Source organism: Strix uralensis, chromosome 8 (genome assembly GCF_047716275.1).
Source record: "Strix uralensis isolate ZFMK-TIS-50842 chromosome 8, bStrUra1, whole genome shotgun sequence".
Classification (NCBI taxonomy): domain Eukaryota; kingdom Metazoa; phylum Chordata; class Aves; order Strigiformes; family Strigidae; genus Strix; species Strix uralensis.
In genome coordinates, this window is record NC_133979.1 from 32,241,975 (window position 1) to 32,265,392 (window position 23,418).

The 23,418-nt window shown below is 38.1% G+C and overlaps 1 protein-coding gene and 1 long non-coding RNA gene across 13 annotated transcripts in view; one reads left to right on the forward strand and one right to left on the reverse strand.

The window, feature by feature from the left end:
* RABGAP1L (RAB GTPase activating protein 1 like) overlaps positions 1-23,418 on the reverse strand; it is a 263,849-nt gene that overhangs the window by 127,961 nt on the left and 112,470 nt on the right. The gene's annotated exons all lie outside the window — the stretch shown is intronic.
* LOC141946876 (uncharacterized) lies at positions 15,140-20,789 on the forward strand. Of its 3 annotated transcripts, none has more exons than XR_012629951.1 (4): positions 15,154-15,252; positions 16,683-16,912; positions 18,028-18,088; positions 18,391-20,789. It is a non-coding gene; the product is annotated as an uncharacterized LOC141946876 (long non-coding RNA). The 3 variants fall into 3 exon arrangements; XR_012629952.1 differs by lacking the exon at positions 15,154-15,252 and adding an exon at positions 16,123-16,218; XR_012629953.1 differs by lacking the exon at positions 16,683-16,912 and having other exon boundaries at positions 15,140-15,252.

The following is a 23,418-nucleotide window of genomic DNA, read 5'->3' on the forward strand; positions in this document are numbered from 1 at the left end:
ATCTCTAATCTTAAAGTCCTTCAAGTTTGGTTTTATCACATGTTTACATACAAAACCAATACGATTTGTATGTGCTGGAGAACCAGTACAAGTTCACCTGACCGGACCCATTTAAAGCTCTGCATCTCTGGTGAGGTTCAATCAGCTGATTTTGCATCAGATTGTCCTGCCCATGCTTCATCTCTTCACTAGCTAAAAATAGTGAGAATCCAGAGTACCAAGGAAAGTAAGAAAAGGAAAAAAAAAAAAATTCAAAGTGGGCTTTCAACATCTAAAATTACCATGCCCTGGAAATGTGGTGTGTCATGCTCCTTCAGAATTAGATACTGAAACTTTTCTACACGTTGTATGGAAAGCTGCCGCAGGTGTTCGTCACTCTTATTTAGCCAGAGACATACGATGTGGAAACACACCACCTGCTGATAGCAGGAGGTAGAGATACCATCAATAAATCCATGCCTCTTAATCCTGAAAAACTGGAAATTTAAATACTGACTTGCCAAGTGCACATTATTAGACATTATGGCATTGTTTCAGTACCCTAAGCATTTTGCTGAAGGAACAGATTTTTTGCATATTACTTATTCTGCTCCTTAAAGTTCTTTGTGGTCCTGTACAGTCCCACACGTGCACACATGGGAATATGAATAATAACTTTAAATTCTCTAAAACACAACCACAAATAGGCAGTATGGGTTTTAAACGATCTGCGTAACTGGCACACAGCTTTGCCCCTGCCAGACTCATGCTTTCAGTGAAACCTGACATCACGTTGTGCCAGCATATATATACACATCATCAACCCCTTTCCTCTCATCGTTTTCCATATACGTTATAACCCTCCAAGTAGAATGTGTGATCCAAGAGAATCCCAGGTTCCCTACCAATTAGTATTTGGAAAAAAAAAAATCAATAGCTCTTCCTTTTAAAGAAAGATGGTTGGCTTCTGCTCAGTTCTTCTGTAGCATTTTTGTAATACATACCTTGTAGTTCAGCTCTTTTCTATAAATAGATTTTCTTTCAATCATCATCAGCTTTTATTCAGCTGAGAGCATATAATACTCAAAGAGTACTAATTAACAGAGAAACAGAAACTGGGAAAAAAGCAGGGGATTATTCTTTAGGGACTGTTGTTGGGTGTTTTTTTTTTAACAGTTCCATATCAAGACATTTAAAGTGAGCATAATATTTAGATTAGCTCAGTAGATACACTGGTCAGCTGAACTTTGCAAATTCTGGCTCACTATCAGCTGTATTTATTGCTGCTTGGGCAAAACTGCTTTCTACAAGCAGAAAGAAACAACAGTCATCCTGGACATGGGGCCAAATCAATAGTTCAAATCTCAGCAGTCCCGGGCTTCTGGCAGGTCAAGCCTGGATCTAAATTTAGTGTCAAAGGATCTCTTCTCTCATCAGTGTAATATTCTGGATTATTAATATAGCTCTGCCCAAGGAAGTAGACATCTTCTTTTATCAAATTATCTCCCATTCTTCTCCAGCTGTGTTTGACAAGGTACTGGGCAGCTGCTCATGCCTCAAATTTTGAGAATTGCCAGAACAGCATCCTCAGAAAAAAAATCTACAATACCTCCCTTTTTAGACTAGGAACGCAAAACTACCAATCACTTCTAAATACCCAATTCTCTAATTGTTAAACTCTGGTAGGCTTGGACCCTAATCCTTTTAGATACAGTAGCCCTGTGGTTGGATTGGCCAAGAGCTTGTTATGAGCTCCTCTATTATTTATATGATCACCCATATGACTGCCAAAGAAATGGGGAACGATGCTCATTTTGAAAGGCTGTCATTGTATTTAACACTTAAGTCAATCTTAAAACTACTTGGGAGGAGGAGGAGCCCTGATGAGGACACACTGACCAACTGCCGAGCGTGAGGTTTTTAACCATCCCAGAAGCCGGTGCTGATAGTTTTCAGCTATAAGATGTTGGACAAGGTAGACTTGGACCACAGAGAACTCCAAGATTCTTAGAGACTGCACAGAAGAAAAAGGTAGTACTAGAATAATAAAGAAACCTATGTAAATATTATTCTGTATGTAGCTATAAAAAAGAAAGTGATACTGTAGCAGTCAGAGGTAAGGCAGAAACAGCTCAGATCTTAACAGGGTTGAGTAACAGATGAGATGACATTTTCCTGTAAAAAATCACCGCAAAACTAGATCAGACACAAAATGATCAATTCTGCATACACTCTCTTGTTCTGCAAAACAAAAAATATCCATGACCTTTACTATCTTTGTGTTTTGTTTTCTTTCTCCCTCTCCTATTCTGTACACTCTCCCTCTCTTGTATGCTACTGATACATAATTCATTCTCCTTACTCTGCCACATCCTTTCTGAAAGATGTTGTCAAAAGAAAAACGTTGTTTGTGCTACTGGGCAAGAGATCAACTTTTGAATGCACCAAGCTCAATTTTTTGCCATCAGCACGGTATGCTGTGAATTCAGAGTTATTCTTAAACACTTATCTTGAAAGCTCCCTGATCTCCCACAAGAGATAAGGCGCTCTGTACACTAGCTGATGGGGTTTGTTTTGATTTTTTTCTATGTGATATACAGCTGACATGAAGGGCCACACACATCTGTTTGAGGATATCACAGTATTTCAATTTCCATTTTATTACGTTTGGGGCTTTATTTGGGTCACGCAATCTTTAGCAGATATGATATTCAGCATTCTTTTGTTAAAGGTTGGAGAGAATTTTTTAAGCACTGGATTTTGTCTTAGGTTTGCCCTTGTTTTTAATAGCTATTGCTTAGGAAGGTTGGTCTTTCCACAGAACATGAAGATATATTAGACCAAGTAAAAGGCATGTTATCCAGTTTACTCGTCATCATTTCACCTTTTTTCTCTGAAATGTGTATAGGCACTATCTCATAAACAGACAAGTAAAAAGGTAACCCACAGATTTACCCATGTAGCAAGTTCATTTTGTCCAATTTCTCTCTGGTTTGCTAATTTTTAGATGAGGTTTCTGATTAAGTCTCCTCTGCTAGAGACACAACTGCATTTGTAAAGGTTGGAAAAAATGTTCTTGTGATTAATTTGAAACTGTAATTTGAAATTCAAATATTTCTGACTCTGCCACCAACTCATTGGGTAATTTCCAGAAGCAACTGGAAAGGTAAGACCTGCTTCTACAAACAATATTTAACTGCACCAATATCAGATGGCTGTGGAAAACTCACGTGAAACTGTTTACAGAAAATGGAAAAGGTGACATATTTGAATCCTTGACACCTATTTATCTACCTTAATTGATGCTGCTACAAAACTTACCTCAATTTTAAACAAGTGCCTAGAAATCTTCACTACAAGAAGCATAAAAAAGAAAAATAGTTATTGCTTTAAAAAAAATCTTTAAAAGACCAACTTTTCTAAAAACCTAGGTCTTAAAATATTAGTTTCCTGCAGCATCACTGACCAAGTAGATGTCTGTCTAGTCAATGTTTCTTTCAACACATTTTTATGAATTCTGAGATTAAACCTACTTTTGACAATCAGAAGATGACATGATTAACCGGTCCATTTAAGATTTTAAAGAAAGTGCTGCTTTCCAGAGTTGCTTGACTATTCCTTTGCAAGGCAAATGACTCCAGGTCTAAGAAAGAATTACAACAAAAGTCATAGCTACGTAGGGCCTCCTAGCACACCCTAACATTTAGCATCTGTACTGCTTGCTGCTGGTAAAATGTTCATATAAAGAGAAAATGCTGTAATATCAAGCAAGTTTATCTCGTTAAATGATGCTGATTTTTAACAAGGAGGAAATGCTTCACAGCACTATGCAGATAAAGATTTGCCAATACTGATTTTCAGAAAGCTTCTTAAGCTTGTAGTTGTTGAAGTGCACAGACTGTTTGTTCAAAAAGGAAATGCCTGTCCCTCATTTTCTTAAACAAGTGAGTTCTTCCAATAATCCAGACAGAAACACTTTAGCAAGACCTATGGTCAGCTGTAATGTTTACAATAAGTAAAAACTATCAACTCGGTTACCTCCTAGATCAGCTCCCTGACAACAGCTATGTAATACAAGCAATCATTTGGTATCTTGGATGATTTCATTTTAATACTTGCTGTGACAACACCACCTTTACATTTTCTTTACTGTGAAGGCACCCTGTTATTTGGAAGTATGTACTTTTTTGAACCACTCATCCATCTTCCAGACCTATTAAGATCAACAAGTCCATTATAGAGTCATCGTCTCTATTCTTTATATAAGAAAAACAAAATCTGGAGTTTTGTTGACTTGACAGCCTTTTGTATCACTCAGCATTGACATCAGACCGTAAGACCAAAGACTCTGGCTCTTTAGGAGCATATAAGATCAAAGTCACTTTTTGACAAGATCTTAAAGTCTCTACTCCAGCCGCAGGAAACTGTGCACTGCAGAAGATGAAGGCTAGCCAGACGGTTAGGGAAAAGGACAGAAACACAAGCATGTGCTTTTCATGCCTGCCTCTGTCAGAACCTGATTCAGTTGTGGATATACTGAATAGTGTGTATTATTTCTGAGCATCAAGTCCTTCCTTGGTAAGCCTAGAGTGATAACACCCACAAATGAGCAATTAATATGTGTCAAGCACTTTTATACCTAACACAGAAGTAATTATGGAGATGCCACAACACTGTACCAGAAGGAGAATTTATATAAGGCTCGTATATCATTGCCCATAGGGTTTTATTCTGTTTTGTTGCTGGTTTTTAAATAAATGTATGAAGAAGGTTTTATTCCTCTACAGTTTGGACAACATGATGTACATTTCCTCACTGGATCCTTCAGAGTGTATGAGACATTGAAGACAGCTGCTGAAACTGCAGTCATCCAGGTCTCTGCTGAGCAACCACCACTGCCACTACGGGTGGCAGGTACTGCAAATGCAGCTCTAGAATTTGCTGCAAGATGAATCGTAGACATAAGCAATTTAGAGATGCTGATATGGGGAGACTACAGATCTCCCTTAACCCTTTCCTCAAATCCTCTCCCAGTTACAAGGAGAGGGAATGCAGCGCAAAGGGATTTTCACCTCCTAAGATTACTACATATAGCTAAAAGTAGGTTTAAGCAGATGTTGCCTAGGGTCATAATGAGTTGTCAATATCTGAGCTTATTACTAGAGGTCTTTAATACAGTTTTAGATGAACTAATGAGGAAACATACTGGAAGAACAGAATCGCAAATGTTTGAGGTGGGAAGGGACCTCAGGAGGTCATCTGGTCCAACGTGCCTGCTCAAGCAGGGCTACCTAGGTTGCCCAGGACCATGTCCAGATGGCTTCTGAATGTCTCTAAGGATGAAGACTCCACAACCTCCCTGGGCAACCTGTGTCAGGGCTCGCTCACACTCACAGTAAAAAAAGTTTCTCCTCATGTTCAGCTGGAGCCTCCTGTGTGACCGTTGCCTCTGCTTCTCTCACTGTGTCTCTAATTCTTAAGCAAAACCAGCATTTTCAGGCTACAGAGATTTCTGACTGCAGCATCAGCCCTGAAGTCCCACTGCTCCCAGCTGAGAGCCAGCAGTGTAACCACTGCGTGAGACACAGGAAGGGCCATGCCACAGAGCTCTGCATGTAATTGGGACCTATGGGGCTGTGGGTGAATCATCAAAAGAAGCTCAATTTTTGCCTTTGTCTATTGATCTCGTTTATTCCTATTGTTTGAAAACCAAAATTCACTTTAGATTCAGTGCCTCCTAAGATTCCGATCAATACAGTACTGACAATAGAAGGTATTTATCTGGTCACATATGGGTCATAACAAGAAAGACCAGACAGTGCAAAGACAGCACAGTGCACAAAAATAATCCTTAGTTTCAAATGTTATCAGTTTTCTATATACTACTTTTTAGTGTATCTGAACATTTCTCAAGCATTTTATATAGACACTGTATAGGAATAAGAAGATTTCAGGGATACTTCAGCTGTTCTCTCTCCTTGTAAGAAACCAAGGGAGCCTATGTCCATCTCTTATTTAATGATTAAGTTTAGTTACTCCAATTATTCTGATTACGATGGGGAGGTTATCTGAGTCTACAGATAACACTGTTACTTCACAATGATCTCTTACCGAATCCCTTCATCTTCAGAAGTAACACACAAACAAAATTTCTGTCAATGTCTATGCATTCACTCTCCATGACAAAACAAAACTGAATGTGTTTAATTTAAATATGCTAATTCTAAGTGAACCAACACTGCCCTTCTTGGCACCTCTGACACTTTTGCCAATGAGCAATACAAAGAGGAAAATCAATGATTTCCCATCCCATAAGAAACAAGGAATAACCATGGCACACATGTCAACACCTACTTTCATCACCATAAGACACAATTAACTCAGTTCAGTATAAACCCTCAGGCATGGAATAATAAAACAAAGTTATAATGATAAAATGAAAACAAACCACAAAGAGATGATAATCCCTACATATAAAGGATATTTCTGAAAAAATACCATGAGGCAGCAGTTGTTTTTAATGCTACAGAAGCACCTTCCATGCATTTGCAGTCATAACATGGCTCAATTATGTTTCTCAGTCATGTTAAGGTCTACATTAAAAGCCATCAACCATGTAACATTTAAGTAAAGCTAAACTGGTGAAGTTTAAACACCCCCCACCCCAAAAAAACCCCCACAGCTGGATTGAAGTCAATTGTATTTTCTTACAATACTTTTCAAGGGTCACCATCAATTAAACACAATTTTATAATTTGGAGGGTTGGTTTACCGGGTTACTAGATCATTACATTCAACACAAAGAAAATCACTTCCCCATTTTTTAAATCAGGTTGTATACACAGACAGTTAATTCTCATGCACCAAGTTCTACTGCAAAGCCTGCCAAAACCCAAAACCCACCCGCAAAAAAGCCAGAAAATTGAACTAACTTTGTAACGTCCCTGTCACCATATCCTTTTCACCTCCAAGAACATCTAAAAAAATACTGGCAGAAGGCAGAAGAAGTAACAAAACAGGCATCTTGTAATCAGGTATGACAGAAAACTGGAAAGACACAAAAGGTACCTCCCACAGGTCTCAGCAGGTCTGGCTGGGAAGGAAGGTACTTGGGACTTCTGAGGCCTTCTCAAAACTGCCAACAAAAAGGACTCCTCATAAATCAAGACAGATCAAGTTAAGTTGCTATCTGCAAAGGCATCCCCCAGAGCTGTGCACCGGCAAGCACGTTTTTGCTGTACAATGAAAGATAACATATAGAGACAAGGTTACAGTGGAGGGGTAACCTCGATTTAGCTTTTCCTCCTACTTTTTTCTCCTCTTGGCTTTTCTCATGACTTCTCATGAAATTTTGTTACTTCGTTATATGTGTATTTGCCTCCAGCGAAGAAGAGGCTCCTACTTGTGGTTAAATGACATCAAGTACTTTACAAATGTGATTACAACAGGTTGGTCAACAGCAAAATGGAAAAAAAAAAAAACCCTCTATCAAAGTCTCACTGTGCAAAAGAGTCAATGGACAATGAGCAGCAAGCAGGGACTGAAATACAGGACAGAAAAATCTAAAGCGGGAGAGAGGGAAACAGAATTAAACAGAAGGGACAGAAATGAAGACAAGAAGAGGTGGAGAAATGGAAAGGACTAAGAAGAAATAAAACAAGATAAAGGATGGGAGACAAGAGAGAAGCACCAAATAAATTGTGTTTAGTTCTCATTGACTCATAAAAGGACACTGTAAATCAAATATCTTAACTTAAATCAATGAAAATCAGTTTGAAAGAAAATCCAAATTAGTTTTTTACTATGCAGGCTGAGGAATTTTATAAAACCTAGTTATAGCTATTAGATGAAAAGAGTTTTTTCCTTTTTGAGTATTAGAAGCATATACTAGAATATTAAACCGATTCTGATGTCTCAAGAATTCTTGAACTCCTACAACATGCAACTGATGTAGACTAAAAATTTAAACTTCTTGAAGTTGCTTATATACTTTGAGCTTATTTAAGTGGATATTGGCTTTTTTGGATACCACTGCTCACTTCCTGTAGTTAATTATCACAGCTAGAAAGCAAGATGGAAGAAAACATTGCATGTGCTGCAATACTCTTTCTAATCTGGATACTTACAAGTCTCACTGAAAAGAATACAGATAACAAATGGTCGGTCTTGTTTTCATTACTCTCTCCAACAAGGATTACTGTATCTTGCATTATACTTCACCATCACATTTCTTAATAGACACTTTCAGATCTCATTCGGTTATAACACGTGATTCCTAATCTATTTGACCTTAGCTCACTTACACTTAACCTACAGTGTTGTAAGAGCGTATTTGCCGCTTTTACCACCATGTATAATTGTTAACTTGCAAATGGAAGAAAATATTAATCAAAAAATCTACTTAAAAGTGTATAAATGTATATCAGAGAGTATTGCAAATAAAGATAGCTTCTTACTACTTCTGTACCTATAACACCACACATTCATTTATACATCCATTTCCATCCATTTATACATAACATCCATATTTCTAGGTAGGCAAAATTTATAAGTCACATAACGTTTATAATTTTTCTATTTTCAGAGGGTGTTCCTCCTGGAATACTTAGTACCTATGGGTTTACAGATTAATAGCCTACATTACTTCAGATCATTTGGCTCATGAAAACGAGATCCATCCAAGTTTTAGAGTGTTCAACAAGGAAATTTTAATATAGAAGGTAAAAAGCCATTTATTATGCTCTTTCTTCGTAAACTGGTATTTAGTACTGTTTTAAAACTAAATGCCATTTATGTTTATAAGAATGTGTATATCAGCACTTTCAAGGAGCATATAGCATGGTCAGAAAATTAAATAAGTCCCAAAGAACATCACATGCTTCTCAAATACATTCTTTTCCCAACTGCAAAGTAAGGACTAAACAAGGACAAAACTATTTTACAATAGTTATTGCTGACAAATGTAAACAACTTAATGTAAAAAAAAAAGTACCAATAAACAGGACAGATGATACTCTTTCCTTAAAATATGATGTACATCTAAATTTAGACACAAACAACCCAATGTACCAAATCTGCGCTATCTGAACTCCACTCACATAGATTACAGCAGAGTAGCTAAACCTTGCTTTGGAAGTGCCTTCACTTCAGGTCAGGTAGAACCTGCAGAGCAGTTCTGTCCAGTGGAGGAAGAAATCTCTCCTCAAAGAATCTCATATTTAATACTGGCTTACTGAAAACCTCATGTGCTGCTGGCAGTTGCTGAAACTTTAGTTCATGTATAAAAAACAGTGGAAAAAGTTAAGGAAAAAACCAAACAACTCTAATAAGTCATAGTAAGAAGTGTAACACAGCTACACTGCATTATTGTAATAAAACCTGATCTTTGGAGCAGAAGGATGATAAAGCTGCACAACCCATTGTGAATGGCATCTCATTTTGCTGCCTCACGCAGGCATCTAACGCTTTTGATGGTAAAAAGGGCATTTGGACAATGCCCTTAATAGCATCCTTTAACTTTGGTCAGCCCTGAAGTATCCAGGCAGTTGGACTACGTGATTGTTGTAGGTCCCTTCTAACAAAACTACTCTATTCCATTTTATTCTAAAATTTCAAAGATACAACCCTTGCACCTCCACTCACCCCTCCGATCTTACAATTCCTGTCTATTATCTTTAGTACAGCACAGAGGCTTCCAAATCACAGAAAACTATTTGAGGGCACATAGCCCATACAAGCTCAGAGTACAGTCAGAGGGACATTTCTACCAGCTGAAGGGCCAGCTTTTAGTGGAACACAAACAGACTCCCATTTAGGAAAAAAAAAAAAAAAATTATCACATTTCTTTTGGGATATGGGGGCAGCATTATGGTGAACATTCTCAATGTGGATTTTGGCATTGTAAAGCTCCTCAAACTGCTTTATAACTGTGATCCAAAAGGCAGGTGTACCTGATCTAGCAATCCATCTAAATTACTTTATTCTTACAAAACCCAGACTAATTATCTTAACAGGCAGAACAAACGTTGATCAGGGCTTGAGCAATATTGAGTCTTACCAGCACTTTCACCTTCTCAAGATCAAGACAGAAAACTAAATTTGCTGTTACAGAAAAGTGGGTTACAGCCTCTCACGGAGAGATTAAGCAGAAGGAAAAGATTAACGTCCCACTATATAAATGTCTATCAAGACAGAATATAAAAGATGGAAAACACCAAAAATATATAAAACCAGATCTGAGTCTAAACAGAACATGGTACAAAGTTTTCCATTAAGTACCTGCAGCTTATTCTGCAAAGAATCAGTAAGCGTAAACACAGCTTGCTATTTATAGGCAAACCAAAAATGTGTGTCCAGGGAACACCTGGAGTCTCTCACCCTTCAATTCTGCTTAGTACTCTTCTACATGACAGCTACCATATTCCCAAGTTTTCTCTTAAACAGAAAATATTTTACCTCCAAAGATTGCAGAAGTATTTGACTTAATGCAAATACTATCAGAAAACTGGTATGGTATCCTACTAATAACGAAAATTTAAAAAAACAAATTATAATATATATCTCAGTAAGGTAGGGAGCTATTCATTTAATAGATAATGCTAGTTTTATAATTGAAAAAGCTTTTATCTAACTTTTTTAAACTCCATTAAATCTCTCTTCACATTGTTGGTCTTAAAACCATGCAGTGTGACAGTGGCTCAATCAGCAGTTAACATCATTAAAGTTCACAGCCTGCTATTTTTAGTTCAGACTTGCTTTGTGTCATACAAAAAAAGACAAAATACAGAAGTTCAGCCTAAAGATGGATGTTAAAATTATCTCTGCACTTTTCCTGCAACTAAATTTGGTGTTTCAAAGAGAGCAATAGAAAAATGACCGAAAAGTTCTGACTAATCTGAGAAGCAGTGTCAATTACGTATTGACAAAACTGGAAATTTGAGTGATATGAAAATTTAAAAAAAAAAAAAAAAGTGTGGGGAAGATAAGGTTGCAGTTTTAAAATTCCAGGGATCTATCAAATCTAATGTCATGATTGTAATTTTTAAGTTACCCTGTTACTTCATATACTCTACTGTTTAAAGAGCTCATCACAAATCAAGGTGGTGGGGAGAAAGAGAAGAAAGGGCAGACCACACATTTAGTACTCCTGATTTCAGCCTCAAAGATGACTCAAACCCAGAAGAGGGCAGATGGTGTTTCCACCTTTTCTCTGATAACACACACAAAAATTGCAGGTTCATGATGTCCAGGTGACATGTTAAGCCAGAGTATTTCCCAGCTGACCTAATGATTATCCCTTTCTCCATGAGGCACATTTTAGGTTGGGCTACAAACAGGAAAAAACAGCCCATCATGATACAGCCATGAATTAAAACTTTGGTTTATAAGAAAGAGGACTGCAACCTGATAGCACTGATTGTCCCTAATTCTCAGGCCCATCATATAATTAACCAATCCACATTTTCTCATTTGTGTAATTACAGTCTAAAATACTACTCTTTGCAGCAAAAATAAGTCAATCATAATTTAAAAACTAAAAAAGGCACATTATCAAAATAAAGTATTTCCTTTTCAAACTATTTGTTAGGCTTTTTTACTTCTAAGCATAGAATTTCTTGCAATTCTTCCTGATCTACCCTCTCTTGTTTGTATGGCCTTTAACATATAAACCCAAAATACTAATATAGAAAATACTAACTTAAAAGAAGTATTTGTCATTCCATTTGCAAATCACACAATCGCCTATCATTCTTAGTCATCCTAGATATGTCACATATTGTAGCTTCATAGAAGAAATATGCATAATGCATAAAACTTCAAACAAAATAGCTTTTGCTTTGGATTGTTTTTCCCAGTGCACCATTCCAAGAAAGCAATATAACACACTACAAAAGGGCAATACATTAAATTTGCAGAGGGTCTTTTATTTGGCTTTGAAATTATTCATTATGAACAAATGCTCCAAGAGCAGACCTCATCAATAATTGACAGAATGATAGGAGGAACCTTGCAAGAGAGAATTAAACAGTATTGGGAAACTTCTAAAGAAAAATAAGGAAGAAAACACTCACAAACTGCATTGGTATGGGTTAAGATACCATTCCCACTCATCACTGACACCGTGATGATCACGGGGTGAAGCAGTAAGCCAGGCACAGCGTTTAGAGTTGGTAGAGGTCTCCATGACATAATACAAAACTGACAACTGACACAAAAATGTCACATTCAAAGTACACTGAACACACACTTTAAATACAGACTGAAGTGCATTATTCTCACTGCAGGTGCAAAGTAAATGCATTTTTAAAAGGTATTTTTCACACTTATTTCCTAGTGGATTACCTAGAAACACGACAATGATGTTGCCGAGCTGTTTTTTGAGAAGACAAGCATGTATTTCTGGATCTTCGCAAAAAAAAAAAAACCCAACCCCAAACCCTGAAGTATTTAACTGTTAATTTGTAGGCCAATAATTCCTCATGCTTCGTTAGGCTTACTACCTATTTTACAGCTGGTTCCCAGAGAGAGGAGGAGAGAACCTCTTACAAACGGACAGGCAACAATTACAGCTTGAGCACTGTGAACACACGAGACTGCACGGCAGTTACCACCCATCACTTCAAAGAGGAAGGGAGAAAGCCAAGTAAGGGATTTATTCCAGCTAGCCAAAATAAAACGGAAGTAACAGCATTCTTTGAATCCAGGAATTGTCTAAAACTCACACTTTAAGAAGTTTTTAATGCTAGAGAAAGCACCATGGGATGACTGAAGTCACTAAAGATACTGCCCAGGTTCTGTTGTTACTTTACTCAATTTTTTCAAGACCTCAAGGGGTGTGTGTTACATGAATGATGAAAAGTAATCTTTTAATTTATAATGATATAACTGCCATTATGGAAAAGCGTGGATCTCCAGCCTGCATGGCCACTCAGAAAAACTAGGACCGATAACTTGTAGAAGAGTGTTTTATACTTCAGAACTAATTTTGTGAGGCCAAGTGATGGCAATTTAACCTTGAAAAGACATCACAATCCTATTTGAAATTAAGGGGATCAAACATACTGAGCATCATTTCAAGTCAAAGGGCAAGTTAACCTCTGCCTCAATTAACCATCCACTTCTAAAACACTGTATGGCAGTACTATAACATCATAATCACACTGTGTGTGCCTTAAGGCTGCCACAGCCTTGTGCTGCTCCTCCCTTTCGGCTATGCATCTCTACACTCCCTTAAGCCAGTACCAGCACTTATCTGATCATACGCTGAACTAATCTAGGCCACAGCTACCCCAGAGGAAAAATATATCATTAATTTCCATCCAGGTCAGCTCCCTGATGTCTCTTCCTGGCTGCTCACATGAGCTCCAGTGGCAGTGGAAAAGCAGAGGAGGTAGGAACGGTCAGCTGGGGCAGGCGAGAGGTCAGGACTGCAGCCACCCCAATTCAGATCAGCTTAAGCTATCAAGGAACTCTCTATCTATCAGCTTTTCAAAAAGCAGCAGTTCTGTGCCACATAATATTTCACGTAGGACAAAGTTTAAAGATCCTGTGCAACTGAAAGTACTGGAAAGAACACTTAGCGCAGAAGCTGCTTTCTGAAACAGGCACTCAGACAGGACCCAGCACCATTCATTAGCAGGCTTGACACAGAATCTCCCAGATTACCTGTGTATCTGTTACATTCACTTCTATCACTTAAAGAAAAGAAAAAAATCCAAATAATTCCATTTTATGAAGCACTGTAGGAATGGTCATCTGTAAACAATAAACACTTAGGGTTTGCCTGACTCTTGGTAACTGATTACATCTATTAAAAGTTGGTAACGAGTTTTAAGTGCCTCCTACCTTCACCCAGTGCTCCCCATACAACTATTCTTTCACAGTTAGCTCTTTACTCAAGAAAATCGTCTGCATCTCTAGCAATTGTTTTCTTTTCTTCCTTGAAATATTTTTAAGAGTATTTCAGTGTTATCTCAGACAACAGTATTTCTCATGTATTTCTAAACGTAGAGATAACATACCGCAGTATTTCTTAATTTTGGAAATGCACTGAAACCAACAGATTTGAAGCTTTAAAAAGAATTTACATGGTAACCAGTCAGGCACATAAGATCAAAACTTGGCCCAAAGACTCCACTGCCAGGTAACTGAAGCCAAAAATAAAAAGCTCAGCTACAAAGAAATGGAATCCAGCCAAGTTAATTTTGTACGAAACCACACAAAATAAGAAGGCAATACACCATGAGAGAATTGGATTTCAAATCTCTCATCTTTTCTGTGGAAGATGTACAATACTGACAGCACAGATGGCACCAACTCAGTCCTAATCAAAACTAATGAAGTTGAACTTGATACACAACCCTTTAATGAGCAGAATATATTTTTGTTTTCCCATCCATTTGAAAGCTCTCATACAGCAATGAAATCATTAAGCCAGCACATTAAATGCACAATGTACTGTAATAGAGGTAGTATTTTGTGAATACCTGAGAAAGGCAGTAGCAAATTATGAAATATATAGATATAATTGAATTGTAGGTGGCCTTCCTGTCCCAATATAAAGTTTAATTGGTATCACATACTATTAATCTTTAAAGGAAGAAGTCTTGTTCAGTTTTCTTATTTTTAAAAGAAACTTTACAAGGCAACACACTTTAAAAAAAATCCACTCATTAGCATTTAAATTCATATATTGTGCATACCCAGAAGAAATCATGGTAATGAGTTAGATGACATTTCACTTTACTAGCAGCTACAGCACTGAAATCTTCATGCTTGAGGGTCAGAGAGAAACAAGGAAAACATGTGGAATAACTAAATAGACTTACTATGTCAGTGCTGCATTTAATTCCAAACTAAAAGGCCTGTATTTTTATTGGGTTGCCTTTAATTCTTTTTAAAACAAAAATATAAACTACTTCATAACAAACAATATTAACTACTCGAAAGAAGACAGAATTAGTGCATGGCTTACAGTAAAAAAAAAAAAAAACCAAAACCCTAAAACCCAATACCATAACACTGACTTTAACTGTCTATAAGATGAAGTAAGAAAATTCACCTCCAGCAGATTATGCACAGTGCATTACGCCTCCATTTCGAGTTATCGACAGCACTGTGTCTCCAGTTCCGTGTTATTCTATGAAAACATGGCTGTCCTGCATGATGCACCGAGGGGAGACGAGGGAGGCTTTGTCACACAGCAGCACGGGCGCTGGACCGAACACCTGGCTAACACTTGCACAGCACCAAAAAGGCAATAGTAACTGGAAGGTAAGGTCAGTTTTCTTGGCTCATACAAAAATTCAAATAATCTCTCCTTATTCTTCCTTTTCACAGACTCCTATCAGCCCAAAGCCTGGATTTTCAGGATTGCATGTATCTGATTGCACAAGTTCCACTGCTTTGGTATGAAATAATGTTTACAGCTTTTGAGCCGAATGGCATCAAACCCCAAATCAACCAGATGTATCTTGGTTATGAAAAAACAATGTTTTCTCTGATCTGATTTAAAAAAAAAAAAAAAAAAAAAAAAGAAACCCCACAACAAAAACCCCAAACTTCACGATGAAAACAGTAAAATTAGTAATTTTAAAACTTCTACCCCACTGAATTCCTTTTGTGCCAAAAAGCAGGAGTGAGAAACACAGTACAAAAGATACCGCTAATATAATAAAAACAGAAAACATCCCTGTTAGGATTTTTATTAATTATTTTCATAAACATATATTGTGCCTTGCAATTAAAATTCCGTGTGCCTGAGTTGCCATGGCAGCACAACTTCCACAGAACAATAAATTCTTCCAGCTCAGCCACAACCAGTGCTACAACGCTGTGAGGGAGGCTGTATTTGGAAGGTTTGCGGGGCGACTGGTGGAGATAGGGCAGGAATCAAGAAGAAAAAATAGCTTCCACTGTTTAGAAAAATGCAGAAATCGATACTAAGCGAGACTTTTGCATTTCCAGGGTGGCTTCTGAGGAATGCAAATTCTTTTTTCTTTTTTCGCCCCTGAAATTGTCTTGTCAGTCCCCTAATAGCCGAAAACAATCCTGATAGACTCTTTCAGCAGCGTTCACCTCGGGCAGCTTGGCCGGAGCTATAAATAGTGCCTGCTGCCATCTGCCATTCTATTCCTGTGCCGACGGCGCTGCTGGCGCTGGGCTCGCCCCGCGCTGCCAGGCCTGCGGCTGGGGAGCCGGCGGCCGCGCAAAAGCAGAGTGCAAGACGGAGATAATGAGGTGAGGAACAAAAATGGTACCGCTGTAATTAACTGCTGGTCTGATATTCATTACTGTAAAGAAATTGGATGAATGCTAAGAGAACCTTAAAAAGTATAATTAATAATACTGTGTACAGTCTGCAGGCACTTTTCTTACTGTAACATTCAGAAACAGTTCCTCACAATGACACTATTCTTGCTTTCAGTTTCATAGAAATTAGTAATAGATAAAAATAAACCTCAAATATCAACTGCAGTAGCCAAAAATAATCCAGCTGGGGAGCCAGTTCGAACTTTCTGAATGAGTCAGCACCAAAAATCTGGGGCGAGTTAAGAGACCAGGGTCTGCCCTCTCCTCCCCAGCCCCTCAGTTCTGTCCACCATCACCAGACCAGTGCACAGGCACTGGGCACAGACCCTGGTAGCGCTGTTTCAAGACAGAAGAATGATGAGAATGACAAGAAAGCACCTTTTCACTTCCAGAGTAATCCAGACAGCTCAGATTTTCAGAAGCGAACCACCATCCTATCGATATGGCTGTAGTTCTTTCATGCAACACTCACCCCAAGGAACGTTGTGATCTCTGTGAGCACACATGACCACCACAGCTGATAAACACCTGATTTCACTACAAAATAGATTGCAACGAAGTGGACTACAAAATTATTGTCTGGCGCTGACAAATAATGTGGCTAATTTGGGAAGAAGACATGGTATGTGATTTTTGTTTTCCTTGATTAAATGCTTTGGGGCTTGATCCTGCTTTCACTGTGGTCAAAAGCAGAACTGCTACTGGTTTAGCAGTGCTACGGCTTCACTGTTCTAAAATAAAAGCTATCTCTCCATAAAGATTTTGGCATCACTATCCAGAAGTTACATGAAATTCAGCAATGTTTCTCTTATAGTTATAAATCTATGCTTGTAGAGTTGTTATCAGTAGATCAAGCAAGCACATTTTGCTTATTTTTTTAAACGGTGTAGTTCCAAGTACATCTGTCATATCCCACATATTTGGTTCCCCAGTATTCTTAATGCTTTCAAAACAGATCTCTCATTTCCCTGCTCGTTCATGTATTCACCCTATACAGCAGATCAAGGGAAGTGATTATTCTTCTGTACTCAGGACTTGTGATCCTGCACCCTGAATACTGCATGTCCTGCACCAGGCCCGTCAGCACAAGTGATGTATCAATGGAGAGAGTGCACCAGAGGTCCAACCAGGACGGCTTGAGGGCAGAAGGACATGACATGAGGAAAGGCCAGGGCTGCCTGGTTTAACCTGAGAAGGCTAAAGAGCATGCAAATTGCAGTCTATCAAGAGGGAGGTTACAGGGAAGACGGAGGCAGATGCCTACATTTTCTATGATTCTCTATGCTCTGTACTTATAAAATTTCAAAATCATTTAAGTCAAGAACTTTTTTTCCCCAATTAGGACATGTGTTGTTTGTATTGGTAGACTGGTATTTCCTTTAATACAGGAAATTTTTAGACAAAAAATGGTTTGACATAAACCATAACTGCCTAAAGCCTTTTCATTTAGAAAAAATAACATAAAGTGATAATCTTGTTTTGTTTACTGTATCAAGATCTTTGAAGAGTTGAGTAATTTTATAGCCTGTACATAAATGTCTCTAGTTTTGTTCAAACCTACTTTTTAAGTGTTCCACCATCAAATCAAGCAAAATTGTTCCTAATATTTTCCTAAAAATTCATGCTAATTGCATCATTCTATGATAATGCATGAAAAGCTCAATTTAGCTTGCAGTCTTCCAGCTTTTTGGAATCTCTCTAGTTCTAAAGAAAATATGTATTTCCAAAACCTAACAGATGCAGAATGATGTTGGGAATTGGAGCTTCAGACCTGTCCATGCTGGGACTTAACTGCCAGGTAAGCTGCAGTGAACTGCCAGCACACGAGCTATGCACACTAACAACTGCTTGGTCACGGTTACACTAACAGTACTGCCACTCGTCTTCATCAAAGAGATGTAAGAATAATGAAAGCTTACTCACCGCTAGCTATTTTTCTTTGAGATGTGCTCTATACACGTACGCTCACACTGCTCACTGCTCCGAGAGAAAGGCTTGACTAGGTGACCTCTAAACATCCCTTCCCCATCTCTGGCTGTGTCTCCTGGATGGAGCCTTCAGACGTACAGTGTAGCTTGTCCTGTCTTTGCTTCTATTTAGGATCTCTGCTATAGGGATTGGAGTTCTCCAAGAAGCCTTGGAGAGGGAAGAAGTAATTGGTCAACGAAGATCCCACTCAGGAATCAGGCTCCTAACTCTGGCTGAAAGTCACCTGCTGTGGTGAGAATTTGTTCCAGCTCAGCTGTCTGGTTCAGAAGGATGGCACCTGGTGATCAATACTTTTTTCCCTGACAGCTGCCAGGATCTTCCAAAGCTCCTGTATTTCCACTGCGTGAGCGTACACAAAGCCTGCTTCCATGCAAAGGAGCTTGGCTTGCGAGTGGAGTGAGGTACCTAGCAAGTAGTAGTCACTTCAGTATCTACAGAGCAAGTCAGGAGGAGAAGATAGCAAATACTCACATTTACCTTTTTACAAGGTAATCTTTCTGACAAGGTAATCCCTAATGTACTTTAACCCACGTTAACTTGCACACTCTTGACACTTTAAATATCCACTTTTGCTTCACATGGGAATTCGCCCCAGCAACGGAGCCAGTGAAACAGGAACATTCATTCCCTCTTTCTAGGCAGCTAGCAGAATTTTAGATTCTCATAAGTGACTCTATCAATGATTTTGTTTCAATTATATGTTCAGACTGCCAAATTGGATAAAACGTATCCTTTGTAAAATTTTCATCTCATCCCTGAAAAGATAAATTCACCTGTCTGAATAAGCAAAAAAATCACAGAAGAGGTTTCTTATAAGCACAGAGAAATACTAATCAATGGAAAACTTGAGGTATAATCAACATAGCTTAAAAAAATTCTTATCAGTACAGAAATATACAGCTAAATTCTTGCAGTTTTAGAGTTTTTTGATCAAAAGATTCACAGAGTTGTTGAGGTTGGAATGGACCTCCTCTGGAGACAGTCTAGTCCAACCCCCTGCTCAAAGCAGAGACAGCTACAGCAGGTTGCTCAGGACCACGTTCAGTCAGTGTTTGAGTATCTCCAGGGATGCAGACTCAGCAACCAGTGTGGGCAGCCTGTTCCAGTGTTTCACAACGCTCACAGTAAAAAGTTTTTTCTCATCATTAAACAATTTCCTGTAATCCATTTGAGCCCACTGCCTTTGTCCTGTCACTGGATAACACAGTCTCTGCCTCCATCTTCTTTAACGCCTCCTGCCATCAGGTATTTGTACATATGGGTAAATTCCCCCTGAGCCTTCTCTTCTCCGGGGTAAATAATCCCAGCTCTCAACCTCTCCTTGGACGATGGATCATCTTTGTGGCCCGGTGCTGGACCCACTTCAACATGGCCATGCCTCTCTTGCCCTGGGAGCCCAGCAGCCGACACTGTGCCTCACCAGGCTGAGCAGAGGGGGAGGATCACCCCCCTTCACCTGCCTGCAATGCTCTGCCTGACGCACTGAGGGGGATGTATCTGCTCACAGTACCACTTGCAGACCTTCATGGCAACAGCTGGTTACCAAGGCTTTCACACAAGAATATCCACACAGTGAGCTATGGTCACCAGCTTAACATTCCCTTTATATTTATTTGCTGCTAATATTAAAACTATATACATGACCAGTTAATAAAAGGTCATGTTTTATTAACACATCACTCACTCTGGACAGAGTGTCTTCCAAAAATGCAACACTGCTATGAATGGTTAAAACACATCAAGCTCACAAACCAACACCTTTTGAAATAGTATATTTCTTTAGTAATGTATCTATTTAGAGGTAACTAGCAAAATTTTTTTCATTTCTGCAGCAGACAAGTTTCCATCACAGTGAGGTTTCCAGGCCAGAAACTAGTGTTTTGATAGTAAAACATTAAGCCTGAAGCAATACAGGGGAGCAGCAGAACAAAAGGTTTTTATCATTACTCTTCATGCTTTAATTACCTTTATCAAATACCATCTGAGACTAGCTATTTTTAAACACTTCCACTGATTCTGTAATTACACTAGCTTAACACAGATTTTATTCTCCCCTATTTATACAGCTATATCTTAAATAAAACTTTATATATTTGTGTAGAAAGTACTATAGGCTGTTTACACACCAATCAATCTGAGCACAGCAACTTCCAGACACAACTCTTGGTCAAAGTTGTCAGTTAAACACAAACTCTGTAAAAGGGAAACAGAAGTGATATACTGAAATGATTTAGCACTACAAAACACTTTGGTAGCAGAGGCAATTGGTCATTAAAAGATTTGCTTTTATGCAGTGGAAATACAATTTGTGATAATTTAAATACAAACTGACATGGTGTCATTTATTATTACTTACACAGTATCATTTTTTATGCATCTATCAGGAAAATGAAAACCAAAACACCCGTTTGTATTTTATTTATCATCACTTCCAGTCTCTTGCATTGTAGAGTTAATATCTGTCACTAAAAGCTGTAATACTTGCCAAAAATAAATGAGGTATTATTATACTTCTATTGGATCATAATTATTAATACTAAAAACTTTCACTTTTACTCCTCATCAATTTCTTAAGCAGGTTTCTTTACCTTAGCTAAATCTAGGCCTCTTTCTAGAGGTTCAGCACTCAAACCATCCTCATCCCAGAACTGCTGAAAGAAATTTAGACAAAAAAAGCCACAAAACCCCCAGAATGCAGGATAGATAGGCAGACTGTATGCATGGAAACCGCGGAAAGGCAGGAGAACAGCCCACTGGAAAGAGGGAAAAGTTGCCCACTGACAACTGTAAGGAGATGCAGCCCAGCAAAAACTGACACATCGATAACATCAAACACGTCAAAACTTAAAGCAGAGTAAGGAGGCATACAGGGAAAAAAATGAGTAAACTGTCACAGGACTAACACACACAAGCAGCACTGTGAATTGGAACTGGAGTCAAAAACGTCCTTCGAAAAATTTCCTTTTCCAGGAAAGGTTCTAAATGACAAGTCTTCAGAGTCACGTTGCCACTGGCTTCTTCTGGCCAAACAAACCTTAGGTTTTTTTAACGTGCAATGGCAGACCATACCAAGAGAGTAAGAGCACACCCATCTCACATCTGCTGTTTACCTCAAAGCTGGGACCTTGAGACATGAGAAACATCTATTTAAATCCTTCTTAAACCAAGGACAAAATTTAATCCAATTCTTCCATATCCCCCCCAGTGACCATTCAAAGGGAGCTCTCTATAAGCTCTTTCTCAAACATTCAAAGAAAGCAGACTATCATCACAAGAGGAGTCAAATGATTGACAAAGTAGGGAGCACTCCTCAACAGAGAGAAAAAAATCAATATATTACCATGAAAAACTATTTGTAATAAATCAAAATCTTGGTAGAGAGTCTATTAATACAAGTTTAAAAGGTGAAGAATAGAAAGAAGGAGCAAAGATCCCAAAACATAAAAAATTCATGCTGTTTGATTTAAAAGGCTTCTCTCTTTTACACATTTTGAGCTGGATCAATAAATGCTTTTTAGGAATATTCTTAGTATTGTGTAACTTGCACATATGTGTTAACTCAAAATATAATGTAACTCTCCATTGTTCTGCAAAGCTAAAAGAGTGCTAAGTATAGCTCAAATCCTGACAATATTTTTTAAAATACCTCATTTGTTCATTCCATGTTCTTCTGCTTTGATAATTATTTCTTTTCATCTCTCCCTGACTCACACACTGAGGCGACCAAAGGAGAATGAACAAATAGAGGTGGGAGGAGAGCTGAGAAGTGGCACGGACTTGAAAAGCTTTGAATGCCTTCAATCATCTGGAAAATCACAAGTACCAACCTTTTAACTTCTGTAATTAAAGACTCATGACACGTAGTACGGAGCAGCTTTCAGTAGTTCTCTACTAGGTACAATTACATTTTAAAGGCTTTTTCCCCATTTTTATGCCGCTTTTAGTTTCTAACACAATATTTAAACAACTGTACTTTGAATTCCATAATGGAAAACAAAACCTGACTTGCAGTTGTGAAGAACAAGAAAAAAACTGAAGGGGAGGCACTAGAGAGGAGCCAGAGCTCTGCCATTCTTCAACCATGCTGGCTTGAGACATTGCTATTTAGCTCCTGATGGAAAACTACATTTTGATTTTATGGGAGAAAGGACAGAAAAAGCAATACTGAAACTTCTAACTCAAAGAGAGTAGAAGTCACATTTTACCCCCAGTGAAGCGTGATGTGTCAGCAGTACTGCACCCTTCTTCCACACTGCCTCTAGGGCTACCAACAGCTGGACTCTCCTTCCACAAAAGTGTTTTGAAAATATTGCAGCATTCATATAAAATTATTCGCCTTGAATATGCCTTTGAAGGTAGCATCAAAAAACAACAGAATTTCTATTTCTCTTTACGTTTCAGAAATTAAGTCTTAATTTAAAACAAAATCTTTGAGTGCATGTAGCCTTTTAAAATATTGCTAGAATGCCCCTCATGATATGGGATATAAACCACGAGCAGATAGAATCTCAAAAAAAAAAAAAAAGAATATGCATTATTGTGTGCACCATATTAAGATTTTAATTGATACTCATTTACAAATCTGTGGCAAGCAAGATTTTAAGTTCTTGCTTCAAATATCTTCTTACTCTCAATTTTCTACCTAATTTTGGCAGCTATTGTCAGCAGGTATTTTAGAAGTACAATACATATTCCTCAAAAGGGAGATTACACGTCACCACTTGCTGTGGCATATTCCATGCAAACCCACACCCACAAAGAATTGTATTAGATAATTGGTCACATTTCGAGAGTAAGAACCTGATTTTGTAAGAACTAAAAATTGTTCAGCACTCCCTACAATTAAAAGACAATGGCATGTACAATATGCTGTATTTCAACCCTAAATTTAGATAAATATAAATCAGTATCTCCAAATCCAACACAGAAAGTCTTAAAGAAATTGCATGTATCAAACATACAAATAACATTTTATTTTTAAGAGAAAGAAGTGAAATACAAATTGCAAATAAATTGCATTTTAAATCAAGTTGAAATGCATGAAAATAACATCATGTAGACAGAACACAAGGCTGCAAAATAAGGAGCTTGCAGGCTCCTTTTCTTCCAGGTTCTTTTTCTTCAAGGAGACAGAGCAGT